Below are 25,140 nucleotides of genomic sequence, written 5' to 3' on the forward strand. Positions count from 1 at the left end.
CCTGAGTTCAAGGGGAGGTGGAGACAGCACGCCCGGGTGGTGGCTTGTCACAGTGGGCGAGGGACGCTGTAAGAGAAGTGACAGTGTGCACGGACGAGTCAGGGACAGACTGAGGGCGAGAGCGCCAGCCGGGGTGTGCGTGCTGGGAGCCGCGTGGCCTCCGTGGGGGGCACACGGCGACGCCTCCCCAGCCCTGGGAACCGGATCTTTGCCCTGCAAACAGCACAGCAGCGTTCATACCACCCGGCCTGCACTTGCCAGGAGCCGGCTTGCCCAACGCAAGGGCACGTTGTCTGGAATCTGGCGGTGTGGGAACTGGCTCCGGCAGCCCTGCGGGGAGGTGAGCTCATCATTTTACGATGACGAATGGAGCGCCTCCTCCGGCCTAACAACTCCTAGAGCGCCGCGTCCACCCGGTCGATGAGTCGTGGCTGCATTAAGGTCCCTGGACGCCGGCCGGTTTGGTTCACGGGCTCCACTTAAGGCTTTCATCTATTACCTTCCAGGCTGCGGGGCCAAGCTGGCCTCTGAAGGGCACTTCTCTGTTTGATGGATAGTCTCTGGAGGGCTCCACTTTTCCTTCTAGGTTTCTCCTTCCTTGGGACACCGTCTTTGCTGATCATTCCCTGCCAGGACGCAGCTGGTCCCCCGGGCTCCACTCACCTGCCTCAGAAAGTCCCCTCCCACTGGACCGATGGCCCGGGGCCAGGCGCTCGCCCTGGGAGGCACAGCTGACAAATGTGACCTCCAGGTGTACCCTCAGGCTCCCGCCGTGCCTGCGGTAGCAGATCTGCATCTGATGACTTGGACAAGTCTTCGGGAGAGCTTACGAAATATTAGCTTGTGATTACATATAATAAGCCCACCACGCCTCTTCATTAAGTTATGACCAGACTTACAACATTTCTGTGGCGCTTACGACACACCAGATGCTAATGTGAGTCCTTGACATGTAGTTGCTTATTTGATCTTCAGAACAACCCACGAGGGTCCCGCTCATGGTGAGAAGACTCACGCGGTGGGAGGTGGAGCCTTCGGGGGAGGCGCCGCGAGTGCCAGGGCCCGGCCCCCGGGGGTCCCTCCGTGGCACCTGCTCTCCAGCAGCCCCGAGTACAACCCCGGGCACCGCTCACACGTGCCTGCGACAGGGAATTCACCTTGCACAGCACTGAAGTAGGTGCCGGGCGTTTTCAAGAAATGCTCAGACCCACGAGCACAGGATGGCTCGCTCACTTACATCAGTAACCACGCGGAAAGGCATAAATCATAACGGGAAGAAACACGGTGGATTGAAACAAAACAACAAAACAAACACCAAGCAATAGAATTATGGGAAACTGGGAGAAACATTTACAATCTGTGCAGCAAGCAAAGGGGTGACAGCCTGCTGTTTAAAGAACGTTTATGGGGAACGCCTGGGTGGCTCAGTCAGATAAGCATCCGACTTCGGCTCAGGTCATGATCTCACGGTTCGTGGGTTCGAGCCCCACGTCGGGCTCTGTGCCGACAGCTCAGAGCCTGGAGCTGCTTCAGATTCTGTGTCTCCCTCTCTCTCTGACCCTCCCCTGCTCACGCTCTCTCTCTCTCTCAGAAATAAATATAAAAAAATTTTTTTAATTAAAAAAAAAGAATGTTTATGTATCAATCAGAAAGAGACACAGAAGGGTCAGGAGGGAGGTGACAAGAGGGGCAGGCAGTCACTCAGCTGCACCAGATCACCACACCGACCAGACAGTAAATTAAAACAGAGTGGCAACATGCCACGCTCATTGTCAGATTAGCAAGTACGACAAAGAATGTCATTCGCAGCGCAGAAGGAACGTGGGGGACACTGGGGTTTTGTCACCTGTTTCTGCGGGATCCTTCAACACCTCCCAGAAACCTTTGCAACGTGCACAATTTGTTGGAATTCATCCAGATGCTATAATAAGACACATGCCACCAAACAGATGCACACCGGTGTTTTCATAACCTTCTCAACATCTAAGACCTGAACAAACTGAGTGGCGAACAGTGCCAGGTTAAGGGCGCCTGGGTGACTCAGCCGGTTAGGCATCCGACTCTTTTTAAAAATTTTTTTAATGTTTATTTTTGAGAGAGAGACAGACAGACAGAGCACAAGGTGGGGAGGGGCAGAGAAAGAGGGAGACACAGAGGGAGACACAGAATCTGAAGCAGGCTCCAGGCTCTGAGCTGTCAGCACAGAGCCCGATGCGGGGCTCAAACTCACAAACCGCAAGATCATGACCAGAGTCAAAGTCAGATGCTTAACCGGCTGAGCCACCCAGGGGCCCCTAAGCATCTGATTCTTGGTTTCAGCTAAGCCATGATCCCAGGGTCTTGGAATCAAGCCCCAAGTCAGGTTCCATGCTGAACATGGACCGTACTTGAGATTCTCTCTCTCTCTTTCTCTCTCTCCCTTTGCCCCTCTTGCCTGCTCTCTCTCTCTCTCTCTCTCAAATAAATAAACTTTAAACAATATAAGATTAGTCAATAAGTTGTATTTATCCAAATAACGTCAATAGATGCAACTATTAAAATGACCCAGAAGGTCTGTACCTACTGACTTAACTGCTAGTGATGTAATTAGTACATGAAAACATTGTATACAGTAGGTCACAGATTGCATACTCCTACTTACATAAAGTATGTGCCTGTTCTGTGTGTTCATACAGACATAGATAGGAGCCATTTTTCTCCGTGATGGACTTATGCGTGACTTTTTCTTATTTTTTCTTATTAATTTTATATTTTTTCTGCAAGGAATATATATTCCTAATAGGGTAAAACGGATAAAAAGATTTTGCCATCATACGTGCTGCACCCGCTTCCCGGGCATCTGACTCTGGAACAGGTGGTCTGGAACGGCCAGCCGTCTGCCGTCTTGCTCTGGACCCATCACCAGCTCAAAGCTCTGCTAAAGAGTAGAGCAGAGCCTTCTCGAAGGAAAAGCTGTGTGAGCTCCCTGCACTAGAAGAATCCGCAGGTAATTAAAGGCTCTCCTCAGAGCACATCCGACCCGAGTCTGGTTACTCAGCCCCACTGAGCGCCTGCTGTGTGCTCAGACACCCCCGGGATGGAATGTTCTGGAACCATAGCAGCAGGTTAGAACGGGCGCTCTGGCACAGACACCCACTGCCCGATCCCCGGGTGGATGCAGACCTCGGCAAGCAGTGAGCAGAGACTCAGCGAGGCGGCGTTCACCACCACTACTGGGGAAACGGTGCTCAGAACAAAACCTCGGTGTCTGAGAATAACGTTTCTGAAGCAGTTCCAATTACAGAGCAGAAGCTACTGTCATGAGGTGAGCAGAAAACACGGGAGGAAGGGGTGAAAGGAGCCCTCACAGCTTGCTGGGTGTGCTGGGTCGGCTAACGGCTGAGCAAACACTCAGAAACGTGTGCAGCGGCTCAGACACAGGAGCACCGAGTTTCTGCCCCTGCAAAGGGTCGAAAGAGGCTCTAGTTGGCAAGGCGGGCGGGGTGGGGGCGTCGGGGGTCCCGAGCAGGAGAGAAGGTCCCGCCTCTGCTCAGCCATCAGGGAGGAGGCACCATCCCCTGCCAGTGATGGCCGGGTCACCGCCAGCCGATGCAGGAGAGCGAGAGGCCCTTCTGGGAGGGGTGCGTCGTCCACCCCCCCTCCCGTGGGCCGTCGGCTAGAACCTGGCCAGAGCCCAGCAGCCACAGGACCCTGGGAGATGAGTTCAGACCGTGGGGCAGGGAGAGCACGAGATGGGTCTGTGAGGCAATGGGCAGCGTCTGCACACATTAATAGCCACAGTGCTTTCTAGAATAAACACAGTTAAGAAAAGCTTAGGGGCGCCTGGGTGGCTCAGTCGGTTAAGCGTCCGACTTCGGCTCAGGTCACGATCTCATGAGTTCAAGTCCTGTATTAGGCTCTGAGCTGACAGCTTGGAGCCTGACTGGGATTCTCTCTCCCTCTCTCTGCCCCTCCCCAGCTCACATGCACGCATACTCTTACTCTCTCAAAAAAATTAATAAACTTTAAAAGTTTGAATGTGGCCGCGGCATAGTCACAAGAGGCCGCCTCCCAGAGACACAGTGGGGTGGCTCTAACTTTGCCACTGAGAGTGAGAAACAAGGGTATTCCTGGACCCACAATCCGCCATTTAGGGACTACCTCTATTCCCTTCTTTCAGCAAATATAGGTGGTGGAGTCATTTTATGAGCAGACAGAGAAACACAATGATTTTAGACTCACAAATCACTGAAAGTATTTATCTATGTGGCTCTTTTCAAGCAAAATTAAAGCAAACACCGTAAAAATGTTGCATTGAAGATTTCGTTTCTAAAAAGAACTTTTGTGGCAAACATTGCATATCTTTGAAAGGCTTTTAATATGTTTAAACAAATTTTCCTGTTTTTCTCCCAATGTGTTTTCTCTGCGGGTTTGTTGTTTTGTTTTTTTTTTTATCTCCATATAACTTTGCTCTGACCACACTTATTTTTCTAAATTCTTTTGTAATCGAATACTGTATTTTCAGTTTGTACCAAAACTATGTGAAAGTTACCTCGACCAAGAAGTTCCTGGACTAATGTTCACCAGATGGGCTGTGTCTGGCACTCCGTGCAGAAGTGCAGAAGGCGTCTGCGTCCACCCAGATGGCCCTGCTATTTCCTGAAAATGGGCTGGGCGCAGGAGATGGGTGGACGGCCAGCCTCGTCGCCGCCAACATCCAGAAATGAGGAGAAGTGCCGAGGAAGGAGAGGAAGCCATCTCTCACACCTGAATTGCCTTCAGACTGAAGGACCTCACGTTGGAAATCTGACCAGAAGACGATACATTTAGCTGTGGGCGTCGAAATGACCTTGTTCATTCATAACGATTTCCACCCAACGTAATTTTAAGAAGGAGAACCCAAAATACAATTTAAAACTGCAGCTGTTGAATATGGAAATTTCCTTGCAGATCACTTCCTACCAAAGCACTAAATCGTCTAGCGACGGGAATCTAGGTTAGGGCTTGCCTGCTTTCCGCGGTGGAAAGCCCGGGGCCCACGGCCGGATCGCGAAAGCCGGGCCACGGTCCTCATGTAGCGCTCAGCCAGGTCTCAGGACTTTAAAAAGGATAGAATGTATCCGGCGAGAAAATCTTAAACGTTAAGGATCCAACCGTTTGTTGGCTCACAAAACTTAATCTTTAGAGAAGAGATAAAAGCAGATCTAAACTTCTATCTTATTGAGACCCTCCAAGAATATAATGATACAATCACAACACGGAAGTGGCTTTTTTGCTACAGCTTCTGGCTACCCGGTCTGGACCACCACAGTCTTTTGGATACAAAATTTTGGGATACAAAATTTAAAAGAGCGTGATGTACATTCTGTCAATGTTTCTCACTCATCACATTTTGTGTACAATAAATGCCTAATGTTTTAAGAACAACTTTGAGTACATTTCTTTTATTTTTAAAATTTAAGCAATTAAATTTTGCATTTTATAATAGTCTATTCTCCTACTGTAAGCAGGATGCGCTGAGTGCCCTGGGGATGGGAGTCCCTTGTGTCTTGCCCCTCCTCCGCCCCCACGCCTTCTAGGGCTGACTTCTCAGGGCCAGATATCCTTGAACTTCTATCACTTGCTTTATCAATTTTAGACAATGTCTTTTAGTCCCTGGCCATAACGATGAGGAAATCAGCATACTTGTCTGATTCCTAAAGACAGTTGAACAACGCAGACACCGCCCCCTGCCCCCCACAGAGTCTAAAATCCATGTGTAACTTTTGACCCCCCCCCAAATTTAACTGCTAAGAAGCCTCACTGATAACATCAACAGTCGATTAACACATATTTTGTGTGTTGAATGTATCATATACCGCATTCTTACAGTAAAGTGATGTAGAGGCAAGAAAATGTTATTAAGAAAATCATTAAGGAAGAGGGGCGCCTGGGTGGCTCAGGCAGTTGAGCATCCAAGTCTTGGTTTTGGCTCAGGTCATGATCTCACGGTTTGTGAGTTCGAGCCCCGCATCAGGCTCACCGCTGTCAGCGCAGATCCCGCTTCAGATCCTCTGTCCCCGTCTCTTTCTGTCCTTCTGCTCACGCTCTCTCTCTCAAAAATAAATAAAACATTGAAAACAGAAAGAAAGAATAAGGAAGAAACAATACATTTACTGTACTGTATTTATCGAGAAAAACCCACTTATCTGGGGGTCACTCAAGGGTCAGCCCGACTTGCTTCCTCCAAACCGCTGTCAGCGTTACGATTTCTCTGCAGTCAGAAACCTATTACCGGACATTCTCACACATCTGTTCTAGCCTAAGTCGTAGGTTAAAGAGACACAAGGCTCGCTGCTGGTTATTTTGATGTTTCCAAATTCATTTCTTGGTTGGCTGAGGTCTGCCCTCCAGCTCACGGGGATCACATCTCCTGAGCTTTGCTTGTGGACGAGTGTTGGCTGGTGGCCTTTCGCTCACGACACCCGAGCTGGATACGAAATAGGGTTCGCGTCGTCCGCCCCTGAGGACCTCCCGGTACGGCCCTGCTACCTTCTAGCATCAGTTATGGTGCAAAGATGTCTCCGGCCAGCTGATGTTTCTTTTTACAGCCGACCGTATGCTCTTGCTAGGCTGCTAAGAAAATATTTTTATTTCAATTATGGAAGCTTAGTAAATCTCCAGGGTGTGTTACTGTCGACAATAGGGTGTTAATTCTTCTTGAAATCCAATATGACGTTTTTAACCTAAAAATGTGTTTCCCTTTATTATAAAGATATGCTTAAATTATATTCTTAAATTATATGTTCTGTTCCTTAGTGTAATTTTCTTCCTCGGGGGCTCCAATTGTGCCCGTGGTGAATCTCTTTTGACTATTTTCCATTTTACTTTCAATTGCTTTTTTAAGAAAACATTATGTGGTGGGAGATTTCCAGCACAAACGCGTACACAGAATTGTGTCATGCACTTGTGTACCGCGCCCCCCATACCTGTCACCGCTCTTCCATTCTCGTGGCGTCGGCTCCCAGAGTCCACACTTTACACCAGGGCTCACAGCTGGTGCCATACAGTCTGTGGGTTTGAAGAAATGTGCAATGACAGGTAGCCACCATTAGAATAGTTTCAGTTCCCTAAAAATCCTCTGTGCTCACGTAACTGTCCCTGCCTCTTCCCCAGACCCTGGCAACCACCGACCCTTTGACTGTCTGTACGGTCCTGCCTTTTCCAGAACGTCAGGTAGTTGGACTCTTACAGGATGCAGCCCTTTCAGATTGGCTGCTGTCACGTAATGAAATGCACTTACGGATCCTCCGTGTCTTTTGTATAAATTTTTTTGTTATGTTTATTTCTTTTGAGAGAGAGAGACAGAGTGAGCAGGGGTGGGGCAGAGAGAGAGGGAGACACAGAACCCGAAGCAGCTCCAGGCTCTGAGCTGTCAGCACAGAGCCTGACACGGGGCTCGAACCCACGAACGAACCGTGAGATCATGACCTGAGCCGAAGTTGGACGCTCAACCGACTGAGCCCCCCAGGCGCCCCAGGGGTCCTCCACCTTCATGGCGTGACAGCCCATTTCTTCTGAGCGCTGACTGCTGTCCCGTTCTCCGCAGGCACCAGTGTATCTGCCCGTCACCTCCCAAAAGACACCTTGGTTGCTTCCAAGGCTTGGCGGTTATGAATCAGGATGCTGGAAACATTCACGGGCAGGGCTTTGTGTGGGCACAAGCTTTCCGCTCCTTTGGGCAAATATCAAGGAGCACGAGGCTGGATTGAACATAGGGGTACATTTAGGTGACACACTGTCAACTGTCTTCGAAAGTGGCTGCACCACTTTGTGTTGCCACCGGCAGTGAGTGAGACTTCCTGTTTCTCCACATCCTGCCCGGGAACTGCTGTTGCCAGTGGTCCAAATTTTGGCCGCTCTGATAAACGTGCAGGGGAATCTCCTTGTTTTAACCTGGACGCCCCTGATGGCACACAGTGTGGAGCGTCTTTTCACGAGCTGGGTAGTTGCCATCTGTACACTTTCTTTCTTGAGGTGTCTGTTGCCGTCTTTGGCCCACTTTTTAAATCAGGTTGTTTATATTCTTATTGTTGAATTCTGTGAGTTCTTTGTATATCATGGATAACATTCTTTATCGAGATGTGTTTGGCAAATATTTTCTGCCAATCTGTGGCTTGTCTTTTTCTTCCCGACCGTGTCTCTCACAGAGGAAACATTTTAATTTTGATGAAATCCAGCTTATCAGTTCTGTCCTTCATGCATTGTGCCTTCGGTGTTGAATCTAAAGAGTTACCGCCAAACCTGTGGTTATCTAGATTTTCCCCTATATTATCTTCTAGGGGTTTTATAGTTCTGCATTTTATGTGTAGATCTATGATCCACAGTGAGTTAATTTTTGGGAAGGCTGTAAGGTCTGTGTCTAGATTCGTTTCTTTTCCGTGTGGATGTCCCCTTGTTCTAGTGCCTTTTGTTGAGAAAACGATCTATGCTCCACTGGATCGCCTTTGCTCCTTTACTGAAGATCAGTTAATTATACATATGTGGTCTATTTCTGGGCTGTCTATTCTTGCCATTGACCTAGTTCTCTACTCTTTCACCAACACCACACTGCCTTGATCATTGTAGCTCAAGAGTATGTCTTGAAGTCAGGTGTAGTGTGAGTCCTCCAACTTTGTTCTTCTCTAACACTGAGTTGACTATTCCATCTTTTGCCTCTCTATATAACTTTTTGGGGGGTGGGGGATCCTGGGCGGCTCAGTCAAGCACCCAACTTCAGCTCAGGTCATGATCTCACATTCATGGGTTGGAGCCCCATGACCGGCTCTGTGCTGAGCACTCAGAGCCTGGAGCTGCTTCGGGTTCTGTGTCTCCCTCTCTCTCTGCCCCTCCCCTGCTCGCACTCTGTCTCTGTCTCTCTCTCAAAAATAAATAAACTTTTTTAAAAATTAAACTTTATTTTTTTTAATGTTTGTTTATTTTTGAGAGAGGGAGCATCTGCATGCATGGGAGCAGAGGGAGGGGCAGAGACAGGGAGAGAGAGAATCCCAAGCAGGTTCCGTGCTGTCAGCCCACAGCCCTGTGTGGAGCTCAATCCCAGGAACCGTGAGATGATGACCTGAGCGGAAATCAAGACTCGACACTTAACTGACTGAGCCACCCAAGCGCCCCTCCCCATATAAACTTTAGCATCCGTTTGTCAATATCTACAAAATAACTTCTTGGGATTTTTATTAGGATTGTTTTAAATCTATAGATCAAATTGGGAAGAGCTCACATCTTGACAATATTGAGTCTTTCTATCCATGAACATGGACCATCTCTGCATTTATTTAGTGCTTTGATTTCTTTCATCAGAGCTTTGTAGTTTTCCTCATACAGACGATGTACATATTTTGTTAGATTTAAATCTAAATATTTCATTTTGGGAGAGTGCTAATGCAAATGGTATTGTGTTCTTAATTTCAAGTTCCACTTGTTTATTGCTAGCAAATAGGAAAATAATTGACATTTGTATATTATTCTTGTATCCTGTAACCTTATAACCACCTATTTGTTTTAGGAATTGAGGTTTTTCATCAATTCTTTTGGATTTTCTACATAGACACTCATGTCACCTGCAACATAGTTTTATTTCTTCTTTCTCAATCTCTGTGCCCTTTCCCCTCTTTTCTTATCTTATTGCATTAGGTGACACTTCTGGTATGGTTAAAAGGAAGTGAGAGGGGTACATCCTTGCCTGTACCTGATTTTAGTGGGAAAGCTGCTAGTTTCTCACCATTAAGTATGATGCTGGCTATAGGTTTTCTGTAGATATTCTTTGCCAAACTGAGGAAGTTCCCTTCTATTTCTGTTTACCAAGGGTGCTTGTCATGAATAGATGTTGGATTTTGTCGTGTCTTTTGTTGCATCTATTGATATAATATGTGATTTTTCTTCTTTAGCATGTTCATATAATGAATTAGTTGATTTCTGAGTGTTGAATCAGCCTTGTTTACCTAAGATAAATCTGACTTGCTGGTGACATATAACATTTTTTTATACTTTGTTGGATTCAAATTTGCTAATATTTTGTTGAGGATTTTTGCCTCTCTGATCCTGAACGATATTGATATGCAGCTTTCTTTTCTTGCAATGTGTTTGTCTAGTTTTTGCATGAGGGTAATGCTAGCCACATCAAATGAATTAAGAAGCATTCCCTCTGCTTCTGTCTTCTGAAAGAGATTGTAAATAAATGGCAGAATTTCTTCCTTAAGTGTTTCGTAGAATTCACCACTAAACCCATCTGGGCCTGGTGCTTTCTGTTTTGAAAGGTTATTAAGTTTTGATTCAATATCTTTAATAGATACAGGCCTCTTCAGATTGCCAGTTTCTTCTTGTGTGAGTTTTGGCAGAGTGTGTCTTTCAAGGAATTGGTCTTTTCCACCTGGGTTACCACCTTTGTGAGCATAGAATTATTCATCGTATTCCTTTGTCATTTTGATGTCCAGGTGATGTCCTCTCTCTCATTTCTGATACTAGTAATTTGTGTACTCCTTTTTCTTAGAGGCTTATTGATTTATTGATCTTTTCAAAGAACCATCCTTTGGCTTTGTTGACTTTATTAATTTCCTGTTTTCATTGAGTCTTATTCTATTTTTTAATTATTTTTTAATATTTATTTTTTAGAGAGAGAGAGAGGGCGGGGGGGGGGGGGCAGAGAGAGACACACAGAATCTAAAGCAGGTTCCAGGCTCTGAGCCATCAGCACAGAGCCCAACGTGGGGTTCAAACTCACAAACCACAAGATCATGGCCTGAGCTGAAGTTGGATGCTCAGCTGACTGAGCCACCCAGATGCCCCTCTAATTTTTATTATTTCTTCTTACCTGCTTACTTTAAATTTAATTTGCTCTTCTTTTTCTAGTTTCCCAAGATAGAGGCTTAGATCATTGATTTCATATCTTTCTTCTTTTCTAATATAGGCATTTAATGCTATAAATTCCCACTCCAAGCACTGCTTTCACTGCATCACACAAATTCTAATAAACTGTTTTCCATTTATTTCAAAATATTTTTAAGTTTCTCTTGAGATTCCTTCTTTGACCCATGTGTCATTTAGAAATGTGTTTGTTTTTTAATCTCCACGTATTTGAGGATTTTTCAATTATCTTTCTATTATTGATTTCTGGTTCAATTCCATTGTGGTCTGAGAGCATACATTGTATGGTTTCCATTCTCTAAAATTTGTTGAGGGGTGTTTATGGCCCAGAGTGTGGTCTGCCTTAATGAAGTCCCATGTGAGCTTAGATGAATATCCTGCTGCTGTTGAAGTGGTGTGTGGATGTCGCTTGTACCCAGTTGATTGATGGTGATGTTGAGTTCAACTATGTCCTTACTGACTTTCTGCCTAGAAGAGACTCCATATTTTTATTCAGTTATTTGAATCGCTGTCACCAGAGCAGTGAGCTCCTGTGGCAGCTGTCATAGTTCTCTATTGATCTTTGGTTTTCAGTGCTTTGACTGTGATGTACGTAAGTGTGGCTTTCTTTGTATTTATTCTGCCTGGGGTTTGCTGAGCTTCTTAAATCTATCAATTCATCTTTTCCAACAAAATTGGAAATTTTCCAGCTGTTTTTTCTCTCCTCTCTTCCTCAGACTATAATTACATGTATGCTCAACTTTTTAATATTACCTATGGGCTCCTGAGAGTCATTTCATTTTCTGAATCTTTTCTTCATCTCTCTCCTTCCGATTGCATGAGCACATAAAAAAGTGATCAATAATATTTTCTGTTTAAATGTGAGCTACAGCCTGCTCTGAGGCTGAGGATTATACAATGTAGGAAACTCATCCTGTGTCCCAACCCCCAACCTCTCCAAGTCTCCTGCCTTGGGTCACTACCCAGTCTTTGTGGGGGTGCTTCTGTCCACCACGGTGAGTGTCTGCTTGTCCTCTATGAAAGGGGTGGTCTGGTTAGGAGCCACCTGGCCATGAATGGAAGCAGAAACTGTTGTATTTGATTCTTTTGTTCACAAGAAGATCAGACAACAATATCCTTAAAATACTAACACAAAAAGAGCAGAGGAGAACTCAGCCATAATCTGAAAACCAGTAATAGTCTAAAATCTCTCAGAGGAGAATTATATTTCCTGATCAAATCTTTATAACTTCACATTAAAAATTCTTCAGATGCAATTAAGTACCACACGTTTTCTTTTTTAATGTTGAAAAAATGTATAACCAACCAAGACAACCAAGTCATCTTTGTGCAAACAACAGCAAAGTCGTTTCTGCAGCTCTGGCGCGGGCGTGGGTAGGTCCCCTCGGGCTCTGTCACTTCCACTCAGGGCGCACACTCCTGGCGAGGCCACAGCTGGGAATGGAATGGGCATTTGGTAATCAGCCGGCTTTGTGGCCTCCTGGGCCCCGTTGGGAGAGATGGAATCTGTCGTGTTATTTTCCACTCTCCTTTGGTTGGGTGTTAAGTTCACTTAAAAAAACAAGCAACAAATATAGTAACAGAACCCAGAGTTGAACATCCTCACCTCTAGCATCACCCGAGCCTGCTTCTCCCGGCCCCGCCACGGGGGCAGAGCCTGTGTCACCCCCCTCCTGTCTGTTGTGCTCAGGGTGCGAGGAAGTTTCCGGAGCTGGCTTTGGGGGGACCGGGAGCCCCGGGACAGGGAGTGGTCCTCCAAGGACCCCCAGCAGTTCCGCCAGCCGGTCGGCGTCCCCTGGGCCACGTGCTGTTCTCCTGACTTTGCAGCCGGGAATCTAAACCAGGCTGAGAAGCGTCTAACAGGTAATTTCTCATTAACAGCTAAGTCAGCTTCACACATCACACAGCGATGCAATCACACCAACAAAATGCCTCCCAGATACTTGTAAAGTGACGAGATGGGAAAAGGCCATAAACCAGCTAATGCTTTCCTTTTAAGGCCAGAATGGACCCTCTGAGCACACGAGCGTGTCCAGGTGAAAATGAGGCCTTGGGTCAGCCTTACCGAGCCCTGTGCCCTCCCTTACCTCACTGATGGCCACCTATTAAATTGCTCAGATGGGGTTCTGCTTACATGAATGAAATATCCTGGTTAAAGGGATTAATTTGGAAAGTTGTTGGTGACACCTTTGCTTTTTTTTTTTTTTAATCTTCTAATTATAAAAGTCTTTATTGTAGGGATGCCTGAGGGGCTCAGTCAGTTAAGCATCTGACTCGTGACTTCGGCTCAGGTCATAATCTCACGGTTTGTGGGTTCAAGCCCCGAGTAGGGTTCTGCACTGACAGTGTGGAAACCGCTTCTGACCCTCCCTCCCTCTCTTTCTCTCTCTCTGCCCCTCCCCTGCTCGTGCTCTCTCTCTCTCAAAAATAAACATTAAAAGAATGTTTTATGGTAACATAAACATAAATCAGAGAGATCATAGAAGAGAAGCACAGCTGAATAAGCTGTGAAGTGCCCGTCCGTGAGGGAGTAGAATGTTGCTGACCCCAGGACCCCTGCAGGGTCCCCCTTCCCTCCTCCCCAGCCTCTGCGACCCTGACTTTCACGGGAATCATGTTCATGCACCTGTGCGGTTTTATCACCCAGTGTGCATCTCTACACGCTGGTTGGGTCTTGCCCAAACTCCTGTAAGCCTGGTGTGCCAGGTGTGCCGTCCTGGCTTCCAAACCTATAGAGCCTCCCTCCAGCCCCGTCTTGTCCTCACCCCTGGTGCATTGGCCCAGAGGCTTCCGGAGCGGCTGAGCGCACCCTCATGGTGCAGTCCAGCGTGTTCCTCTGTCCTCTGTCTCCTGAAGGGGTGGCGGGTGGACCAGGGACAGGGGCGGACTGAGATTCTGTCCCTTTGCCAAGACCCCAGGGAACACGGCAGGTGGTCTTTCTTCAAGATGTCAGTAGCTGCTGCCTCTTCATACTCGTATCTCTGAATTCACTGGGTCTGCAAAGTGGTGACGGTGTCATTTTACTATTTATTATCCATGCAATAGTTGTAGCACTGTCATAAAGAGACGCTGTGTCTTCTGTTACCTGGTTACCCGGGTGACAGTTTGCATAAGGAAGTTGGGATAGATGCTCGGCTTTCCCTTCACTTACCAGTGAACTTACCACTATCTTTTCAAGATAATGAATCGACCGCCTGTCCTTTATTTAACATCCTGATAAATTCACGGAGCTATGCACATCTGATGGGTTTAAGACCATTGCTGTGATCGTGGAAGCTTGGATTGTCCCTGTAAGAAAGAACCCCTTCAATAGTTCCTGAGTCTTCTTTCTTAATAAATGTTGGTTAGAGTACTTTTAGATGCACAGAGAAGTTGCAAGGACGGCCCAGAGGGTCCATGTGCCCTGTGTCCCTTTGTTCACTGTCATACCCTTGTCAGAACCGACAAACCAATATAATTGCATTATTATTAACGTAAGTTCATGCATTTCTTAGATTTCACTAATGTTCTCTTAATTTTTTCTGTGCCAGGGCCTCTCCCAGGACACCACCTTATATTGTATCATCATTCATATTGGCTCTATCTCTTCCTTTCTTTTCTTTTTTTTTTTTTTAAGACTTTGCCTTTAAGCAATCTCTGCCCGCAATGTGGGGTTCGAATCCACAACCCCGAGATCAAGCACCATAACCTCCACCGACTGAGCCAGCCAGGTGCCTCTCGATCCCTTCTTTTAAAAACAACTTAGTTTTTTTTTATCATTGACACTGCAGAATGATGAATATATGGGCAGCTATGGAAAAATAATGATGATAAAATTACATTTGCTTATCACTGTCGATAAAAACATTACACATATTACATAATTTTGGTAGTTTTACAAAATACCGATGACATAGGGAAGGCAAGTAATAACATGCTGTTTTTCAAAACCAGATGAGAAACTGAGTGCTCAGGGAGGAGGGAGACTGCTCCGCTCCCAGCTTGTGCACTGGAAGGCGGAGGGGGCTCCGAGGCACTGGTCAGCACGCCGGCGGCCTGCCCGGGGCCCCAAGACGGGGCGGCTCTGACCCACCCGGCACACAGGACGTCCCCCTGACGGCCGTTTGCCTGAGCTGCGCATGAAGAAGCTCGTGGGTCACGGGTATTCTTAAGTCAGGAATGCAAAGACTTCTTTTCTTTTTAAAGAAAACCAAGTTAAAATATTGGTTCGGTTTAGTTGACTACTTTTTCTTACTGAATTTCTTTTATTTTGAAAAAGTTCAAATTCATAGAAAAGTTGGAATAACAGTACAATGAACTGCCGTGTGCTCTGCACCTACACGTACCCACTGTAGACATTTTTGTGTATTTTGCTCTTTCTCTCCGCCCCCCCCACACCTTTTTGTTAGAGGGCACCAAACAAGTTAAGACTCAATATAAATATTTCATGCAATATTTTACAAGATGGAATTGGATGGAAAGAACTCACGATGAGCAAAACATCAACATGGTAGAGGCAGGAGAGGCTCCACGCACCCCTGCCCTGAGGCCCCGGTCAGGCCTCGGGCGCTGCCAGCCCACCCAGCTGTCCGGGCCCCCCGCACTCATCTCTAGGTGACAGGCTGTTCCCACAGCGGCCCCTCGGGGCTGGTCGGGACAGGGGCCAGCAGCCCCGGCCAGCCCAGCATCTTGGCAGGGCCCCCAGGCCGGGCGTGTTTCTCCTCGTCTCTGCCCTAAAGTGGACTTTTGGGAACAGGGAAGAGCCAGTGGGGGGGGGGGGGAGCTGTGGTGTCACTCTCCTCCCCCGCCCTGGGGACCGCTCCGATGGCTGCAGGACCCGCCAGGAGACCGCAGGGCCGCCACAGACCTTCTCTGGCGTAGATCGCTTTGGAAATCAGGAAGATTCCCGACTCAGACTCCTCGTGGCCTAATGATTTTCTAATTACTTAGACTTTTGTTATTTTCTCTTTTTCTTCCCAGAGTCACCTGAGTGGGTGGGGGTGGAGGACAGACTTTCAGAGAAGACCAGGCAAATGGAAAATGCCAACTTCGAAGCCCGGACATTTTTATTTATCTGTGGGCAAAAATAACAAAACCCTTCAGGATGCTTTTCAAGTGGCAAGGACTTCCTCACCTTCCGTACATTTAAAAAGTGAATAAAAGGAATTCAGTTAAACTGTAAAATGCGAACTTAGACAGAGAACTTCAGGCCGAAAATAAACATTTGTGGAGCCTTAAAATACCAACAACTGCAGTGAGGATGGTTTTCCCCCCTAATTACCACGCTCACGTCCAGAAATAGAGAGACCTCTGTGCCGGGCATACCGCTCGAAGCCACAAACTCACATTCTCTACGGCTTCGCCTAAGAAACAGGAACCAAGAGACTCTCCAGGGCCCATCGCTGTTGAGCAAGGTCCACCCAGACAGCTGAGCACCCACTGGGTGGGCCGTGTGCACGGCGGCTTTTTACCCTTTGTATTTCAGTGGCAGAAACTCTTTTCCACAATATAATCCGATGCCATCATGTAAGTCAGGTCAGAGGGAGCTGCCCCAGCCAGCCTCCCCGACCCCCGAGGGCCGTGGCATCGTCTGTCCCCTCTGGAGTCCAGGCAGCCGTCAGCAGGACCAAACCCCTCCTGAGGGACAGTCACAGGCGCAGGTGACGGGAGGGGATGTCACCCCTGGAGCTGCAGTGGGGGGTCTAGACTGGGGGTTGGGGTGCTCCATGGAGAAGGGGATGCCGCTGACAGCCCATCTGTCCAGGAGGGCCCGGGGTTCACAGACCAGCTGGCACCAGGGTGGCCTGAGCAAGGAGCCAGACCGGGGGAACGCAAGGGGTTGATGTCTCACGCAGGAGGTGCACCTCTTCCCTACGCCGACCCCCTGGGTCTCTTGGGGCATGTGTGATGGCTTCTCTAGACCTTGGGTTTCAAGGACAGCCAGCAAGCTGTCTGCTCCTGTCCCCTCACACCTGTGCCCTGGGGGTCCCTCCCAGTCTATCATCTGGCCTGAGGGACATGAAGGGCCACCTTGGGAGCGCCCCCCAATCCTTCTGGGAGCACCTGCAGGAGGAACCCCCCGGGGAGCACCCCTTCCTAGTATCCCCCCAAGGCTTACCCCCGGGGAGCACTCCCCAGGAGCATCCCCCCCAGGAGCTCCCTGCTCCGCTGCCCAGGGGGGACGCCCTGTTCCACATTGTGCCTCCGGTGCCTCTGGTGGTAGCCAGATATGAAATGGGAGCTGTTACACCTCAGTTTCCTTGAAAACGCCGATACTTCCATTTGAGGACAGATAACACCTGTCAGGGGCTCAAAATCAAGGAGCCCAGGGGCTCCTCTCCCCAGCACCCTGCCCCGCGCATCGTGCACACTCACCGCTCAGGATTCTGTGGTCCCGCTGGGGGTACTGCGTGAGGGCGTCTCTGCTTCCTGCCGTTGCTCTGACTGTACTGAGGACCAGCCCCCCCTCACTGGTCAGAGGAGCGTCCCCTGCTCCGTCCTGCAGCCGCCAGCGTGGGGCAGGCCTCGGCCGGGCTGACCTTGTTGGGCGGCAGCGGCTCCCCTCTCAGGGTCTGACGGACAGAAGGCTCGCACGCTTGTGCTGGGGGGCCTATGGGAGAAAAGCCCTACGAGTGGCCATCTGAGGGGTCTGCGCATGTGGGACCACCTCTCTGTGATGGCCCAGCTCACAGCCCACTGCACGGAGTGACCCCCGATGGCCCCCAGTCAGACGGGGCGTCAGGCAGGGCTCATGTGCGTTTCCCCCTCGGGGCACTATTCTCCCATTTTAGAGCAGGCACATTTTACTGTGCGTGGGGTGTGTGTGTGTGTGTTGCATGTGCATGAGTGTGCTGTGTGCATGTCATATGTGTGTTTGATGAGCCTGTGTGTGCGCAGGTAGGTGGTATGTGTGCGGTGTGTATGGGTGGATGTGTGCTGCGTGCGCTGTGTGTGTGTGAGGAGCGTGTGTGCACGTGTGTGTGCACGTGTCCTTTGTCCATGAGGTGTACAGCCCCCTCTGTCCTCTACCTTTGGTTACGACGGCCTTGCTGTGCAGACACGGCACAATTTCTATGAAATCAAATACACCAGCTGCTCATAGCTCCTGGGTTTTGTGTTACAGCTTAAAATGTCTTTTCTTGTCAGGATGAGCACTGGGTGCTGTACGCAAGCGATGAATCACGGGAGTCTCCCCCCAAAACCAAGAGCTCATTGTATACACTGTGTGGGAGCCAACTTGATGATAAATTATATAATAATAAATAAGAAGAATAAATAAATAAAAATCCTTTTTCAACCTCAACGTTCTAAAGAAATCTCCGACTTTTAAAGCCGTCGGACACTGCCGGATGGTGTGATGCGCGAACCCTACAATCTGACTTTTCTAGACAGATAGCGGACGCCCACTCCACTGCCTGGCTGCCCACCAGGCGCAAGGTGCCCATCGGTCTGCACAGGGGTCTGCTGGGGCCCTCCGCCCTGGCACACAGCTTTGAGAGTGCGGCTTTATAACACATTTTAAACATTCTTCGTCCCCAGAATTATCCCCATTTTTCCTGTGCCTTTGCTTTTCCCGACAGCCTTGGTAAGAGTCTCCCTCGGGTGAGCTCAGGACCGCCATCCAGCCCGCTCCAGCCGGCTCCGGATCCTCCCTGCCCACCGCACCCTGGGCCCCACCCCCAGCAGCGCCCTGAGACCCTCTCGGCCTCTGGCAGCTCCAGGGCCCCGACTCCGGCACGTCGCCCCTGCTCACAGCCATCCCCCCTCCTCAGCCTCCAGAAAATGCTAGCACAACCGTTTCCCTTCCTCGCGGCATCAGCATCGGGATGGCTGTTGGGGGGAGGGGGCTTTAGATGCGGCGGAGGTGGGTCCGGGAGCCTCAGCGCACCTGCGCCTGCGCCCCTGGCCCGTGGGCCAGGCGACACTGCACCCACAGTTCCCAGGGCGACACCACTCATGTTTCCTTTTATGGCGAGGAGCCGAGAGCTCTGCTTTGTGTCCGGGGCAGGGGGCTGTCAGTGCGTCTGTCCTCCGTCATGTGTCGGGTCCAGGCCGGCTCCGGAGTCTGACCCTCGCCCTCAGCCAGCGGAGTCTTTATAGCAAGTGGGGGATCTGGCCTCGAGGGAGGGCACGTGGGCCCTCCACGCAGCACCCCTGTGCAGCACCCGGAGGGACTCTGAAGGAGGAGGACCCCTGCTCTGGGATTGCGGGCCGGGGAAGCCCCCGCCGAGCTCCTCCTGACGGAGAGCAGAGCTAACGCCACATTTATTTAGACATGTTGCCATCCCCCCACCGGCCGCCCTCAGAGCCTCTCTCTGCTCCCCGGGCCGGCAGTGTTAGGCACCCGGCCTCTGTGACGAACACAGAAGACGGAGGCACAAGCCAGGGAAGAAGAAACCCAAGTCCACTCTCGTTTCGGCCTAGAGCTTCCGAAGGTGAGGCCTGCCCTCCCGGCGCCCCCTTCCCTCGGCTGCAGACAGGGCCACTTGGCTCTACGCGGACCGTGACCCCAGGAGCACGCTGACTCCGGGGACCCCGGACGCCAGGCACTGAGGGCACATGGGTCCCGTCTTCCCTCACCTCCTCATCCACATCCGGCTTGCTTCATCCTTGGACACCGACTCCCTGGACACGTTGTGTTTTTCTTGGAGTCTCTAACCGCATTTCTCTCCTCCTGATGACAGAAATACTGTCTTCACCCCAGCCCATCCCGCTCCCGAATTACTCTGTTGTTGAAAGGCGCCACCTGTGCTCGCGGGAGCCTGTGACTCCTGCTTCCCTCAGAAGGTAGCCGCGTGGACCCGGGCCATGGCCCTCAACCCCCCCTCTGTCTCTGCTCTTGGGGTGCGGCCGTTTTTCCCGAGGCCTCAGGTCTTCCTCTCTCTTTCAAATGTCGTTTCAGACGGGAAATGCATGTTCTGAGCTCTTACGGATCGAACGCGGCTCTGCTTCGATGTCAGCCATGCTGGACTGTTTGGCTGGGTATAGAATTCTAGGTTCTGAATCGTTATTATCAGAAGCCCGAAGGCCCTTCCACAGAACCCTAACACCACAGCACTGATGCCAGCGCGACACCGTTCCTTTGTAGACAGCTTCTTCTTTCCACCTGCCAAACTTCCAGAATCTTCTCTACATGCTTGATACAACAAAACTTGAGCAGGTGTGTCCGGTGTGTGTGTCTTGTCCTTCACCTTGTGTGGGACACTTGGCCTTTTCATCTGTCTTTCTTCAGCCCAGGGAAACTTTTTCATACTAGTTTTGTTAGTTTTTCCTTCCCTGACTTTCAGGTTTCCCATCCTGGAACTTCCATCAGGTGGATTTCGGAGGGGCTGGACTAAGCCTCCAGACTTCTTAATGCTTCCCTCACAAATGCATGCCTTTGTCTATTTTCTCTGCATTTTAGAAGCTTCTTCTTCTTCCTCTTCTGGCCTTCCCACTGAGTTTTTATTTTGAAAATTGCATTCCAAATTTCGAGAACTCTGATGTTCTGCAGTTGCTCCTTGTTTCCAGAGTTCTGTTCTTGCTCTGGGTGTGGTATCTCCAGGGGCCTCTCCCAGTAACTACAGCTTCCAGAGTTTTCCAGCTCTGACACGTCAAGTATGAGGACCTGGGCCCCGTTTCTAACTACGGCGCCTGAGGGCTGTGTGCGGACCGTCAGGGGCGGTTAGGGGCATATGGAGAAGCTGTGTGGGGGCTGTGGGGAGGCTGTGGGGGTAGTTGTGTTGGGGTGCTGTACGGGGGTGCAGGGGGCTGTGCAGGGGAGGCTGTGGGAGGGAAGTGTGTCAGGGTGCTGTGGGGGGCTGTGCAGGTGTGTGTGGGGAGACTGTGTGGGGGAGTTTTGTCAGGGTGCTGTGGGGGGCTGTGGGGCAGTGGGGGGCTGTGGGGGTGGCTGTGGTAGGGGGAGCTGTGTCTGGGTTGTGGGGGGATGCTGTGGGGAGGGGCTGTGTCGGAGCCTGAGCTTGTCCCTGATCACTCCACCTCTTCCTCCCAAAGGTTTCTGCCCTGTGTCCCTGTCAGCTCAGGCCACACAGCCTTGGAGCGCTGACTCCCCTCTCTCACTATGTAAGCTCAGCAGATCTTGCCCTCCACCTGCAAGTGCCCCAGGACCCATGCCCTCCCCTGCGCCTGCTGCATGGCTCCCCAGGGGGCTGACATCCACCTGGACCCCTGGTGTGCCCCCCACCCCCAGGCCCCTACCCAGGGCCATGCTCCTCTCAGCAGGAGGATGGTTCCCAAATGCTCGCAAGGCCCACCCTCTGCAGCGCCCAGTGTCCCCTCGGCCCAGCCGGAGGCCCCTACCCCCCAGCGCTGCGCCAGCAGAGCCCGCACCCGCCACCAGCCAGCTGGCCTGAGGTGTGGCTCGCTCTGCTTGTCCCTCGGGCTGTAAGCCGCAGGGGCCCCGGCCTTGCTGCCGTATCCCTGGGGACACTGGGCGGCTGACCTGTCCAGTAGGAGCTCAGCAGGTGAATGCCCCAGGTGAGCAAAGGCTGTGACCTGAGACCCAGCGTCTGCAGGGCTAGGGGGGCAGCCGAGAAGCAGTGTTGGGGGGAGGGGAGGCCACGGGGGGGAAGAAGGAATAGACATGAGGGTAAGTGAGTGGACAAGAGTCGTGGGATGCTCTCTGTCCCCAGGGCACACATCTCAGGCTGTTGGAAAGCTCCCGAGTCGCCTGGTGTGGATGTGCCAAGCAGCCTCCACGACGGAGAGAACCAGCCTCCACGACAGCAGGACACACACCCCCCCAGTGCAGGGTCCGGGGCCCACGCAGGCTCTGGTGTGAGGTAGCCTCTCCGGGGACTCTGCCCCGGTCCCTCTGGGTCAGTGTCGCCCCACTGAGCCTCCCACAGCTCTGGCGGCTGCCTCAGGTCTTAGCTGCTCAGATGTGCCCACTGGCTCCCTGTCCCTGATTCTGTCCCCAACCCCGCCTGCTCATACGTGTGTCAGCTGAAGGCCACTTCCCCGAAGGTCAGCGGCCGTCCCAAAGGGCAGGGGCTCTGTGCTCACAACGGACACTGGGGAGACCCCATAACAAGGTGAGAGGGGTCCCCAGAGAAGCCCATGTAAAGCCAATAAAGTGAAGCAAAACCTCTTTAATAATAAACCTGAATAAATAGCAGCAAATACTCGTGCTTTTTTTCCTCTTAAAAAGATGCATATTTCCGGGGCACCTGGGTGGCCCAGTCGGTTAAGTACCTGATTCTATGTTTCAACTCATGTCATGATCTCACAGTTTGTGAGGTTGAGCCCCACATCAGGTTTTGCACAGACAGTGCGGAACCTGCTTGGGATTCTATCTCTCTCTCTCTCTCTCTTCCTGACCCTCTCCCCTCCTCTCTCTCTCTCAAAACAAATAAATGAAAAAACATTTTTAAAAATATACACATTTTCTAAATGTATCCACTGACAAAGTGTAGAAACAGCGGCAAACTGGGTGAGCACCTACCACCGAACTGTGGTCTCTACAGACCCTTTCTCGCTCCGGGAAACCAGGGCTTCATGGAGAAATGGTCATGTCAGGTTTGGGACAGGAAGTCCCCGAGATGAGTCTCGCTGGAGCACGAGGGCCCTGGGCAGACCCGGAGGGGGGCACGTGGCTGTGGTGTGACATGTGACCCACTGCGGGGATGGGGTGCAGTTCAGACCGAGCACACCCCAGCATGACCCCGGAGGAGGGGATGCATCGCCAAGAACGCCATAGATCCTTCTGGAACAAGGCTGGCAACACAGATGCCTAGTTTTCAAAATTACTCCAGACATTTAAAAACTAGTTTTCTAAATTATGAAAATGTTATAGAAACTGTGGAAACCCCACAGAAATAGGAAGAAGAGAGGAAACTCCCCCAGACCTAATCTTGCCCCCCAAATGGACTAGCTGACTTTCAAAGCACCCGCGAGACCGAGAGGGACCCCACCAACTCCCCAGGCTGTGCACGGATTGACAGCTTGTTGCTAACAGAGAAAAGCACGCCTGGTACCTTGTGAACCACCCCGTGCCCGGGGCAGCAAGCCCCCTGCCCTCCTGCCTCCCCGGGCAGCAGCTGAGGAACCACCCCGCTCCCCGCAGAGGGGTCAGACTCTGCACCCCGTGGGCCACGTCAGGGCACGAAGGTTCACCTGCTCGCTCACTACGCCTATCACATACTCAACCGAATCAGCCTTTACGAGCCCTCCTGTGTGCCGTGCCTGGGGGCTCCGAGGAAACTGTGACCTCCTGGCAGGGAGATGGACCTGGGTGGTGGTGGACAGGCACGCCGGGTCTCGGAGAGGCTATGGTGGAGCCAGGGCCTGGGAAGCCCCTCTGTGTCCAGCCCACTGGGTCCCTTCCCCCAGGGAGAGGCAGCCTCGGCCTCGGTGCTGGCCTCTGCTGCCCTCGGTGAGCCCGGCGCAACTAGTGCACGCCCCTTAATGTTGGAGAAGTCTTTGAACTTCCCATTAGAAACAACCCCGTGAAATGGGGGGAAGTGAAGCTGTTATAGAAGAAAATGCCCAGAGACCTGGGGCCTCGATTCAGAACCTGAAAGGGGGGTGCGCCGGCCCCAACTCTGCTGAGAACACTCGTCCCCCAGATGTGGCGCCCCCCCCCCAACATGAGGAGAAAGGCTGTGCCGGGCCACCTGCCTGGGCTCACGGGGCGACTCCCACCTCCCCATCTGTGCCAGGAGCGGCCTGGCCCCGCCCCCGAACCTCCGCCCCGTTGCAGACACGTGTCTTGGTGCTCGCTGTCCTTTCCTGAGCTTCAGGACCCCAGGACGTGGAATTCAGAGAGACCCGCACATCCCGCCATCGGGACTGGATGTTCCTGGGAGCGTCGTGCCCTTGGGGCCCCGGGGAAATGGCAGCAGGGAGAAGCGGCGCCCAGGCTGGGGGCCCGAGGGTGCACGAGCCAGGCCGGGTGGGGCCCCGATACGGGCTGTGAGTCAAGGGAGCGCCCTCTGTTTCCAGGCACCTATGGGGGGAGACGTGAGCATTTCCGTCCCGGCAGGAGAGGCTCCAGGCCGGGCATCGCTGTATTTGCTACGTCTCTCCGTCGCCAGGCTGCGTCTTCCTCAGGAGGAGCTGGGACCGGGGCTTGCATGCGCCTTGCCCGGGACGGTCCCTGTGAACAGCCAAGACGTGGACCCAGGTGTCCACATCGGAGGCCACGTCCCTGCCACATGCCGTGCTCCGAAATGACAGACACTGAAACAGGAGCCATGAGTGATTGGGGGGCGGGGGGGACGGGGCGGGCAGGGCCTCTCAGATGGAGGAGGGGGGGCGGCAGAACGCAGGGTCCGGAGTGATGTGATGGCGCCTGATCCCAGCTCAGCGGCCGTCACCACATCAGGGACCCCGGCACAGTTCTGGAAGGCTCCACCCGAGGCCCAGGCGGTCAGCATCGCCCTTCCCCTGGGCTGTAACTGGGCCACACGGAGAAGCGCCCCCTGACGTGCACACCGCGAACCCCAGGGAAACCCAGGGGCCAGGAGCAGCCTGCCTGCCGCAGGCTCAGCCGGCGGCACGGGTGGGGCGGCTCCCCTGCAGCCCGTCACCCGCGGCGGGAGGCGGTCACCTCTCACAGAGAGGCCCCCGTCCTCCAGCCCGAGAAGCCGGGTCCTGCCCCAGCCTGGACAGTGCTTTGTTTTCTGGAGCCTGCGGGCCTGGGCGGCTGACATGGGGCCCCAGGCGCACCAGGGACCTTCAGCAGGAATTTCCCTGCAGGGACAGAGCACGACGGCCTGTGGTTTCCACGTGGAACTTCGGCAGGAGTGTTCGGGGATTGGCAGGGGGTGAAGGGACATAGTTCTCATCTTAAAGTTGGACCATCTTAAAAAACCGAAATAATATCAAGCGTCGCATTCCTAAGGCTAAAAATAAAAGTGCAACCCAACATTTCCTAAGACACGAATGTCCAGGCCAAGAACTTTCGTGGCTGCAAATCCCACTGCAAAGCAAGGTTCAGACAGGAAAATAAATCACTGCGCTCGCAAACAGACGTGCGGGGACCGGCCCCGCGCAGCCGTGACCTCTGCTAAACCCCGCCTCTCCCGTCACCGCGTTTCCGCACTGAGCCCTCAGAAGCAGCCGCCGCACGTCAGCAAAGGGGGCCTCCCCGCTGGGGCGTCGGGCCGGCCAGGGCTTGACCCGAGCCTGGCCCCGGGGGCTTCGGCACCCACCCCAGCCCCGAAACTCAGGCGCCCCTGCACACGGGGGGATGGTGCTGAAAACCCCGCGGTGGGCGTGTGGCGTGGGGACCCCGGCTCGCCACAGGCAGGGACAGCCTCAACTGCCGCCCTGCTGCCCCCC

Source organism: Hyaena hyaena, unplaced genomic scaffold (assembly GCF_003009895.1).
Source record: "Hyaena hyaena isolate Hyena2069 unplaced genomic scaffold, ASM300989v1 scaffold_600, whole genome shotgun sequence".
NCBI classification, from domain to species: domain Eukaryota; kingdom Metazoa; phylum Chordata; class Mammalia; order Carnivora; family Hyaenidae; genus Hyaena; species Hyaena hyaena.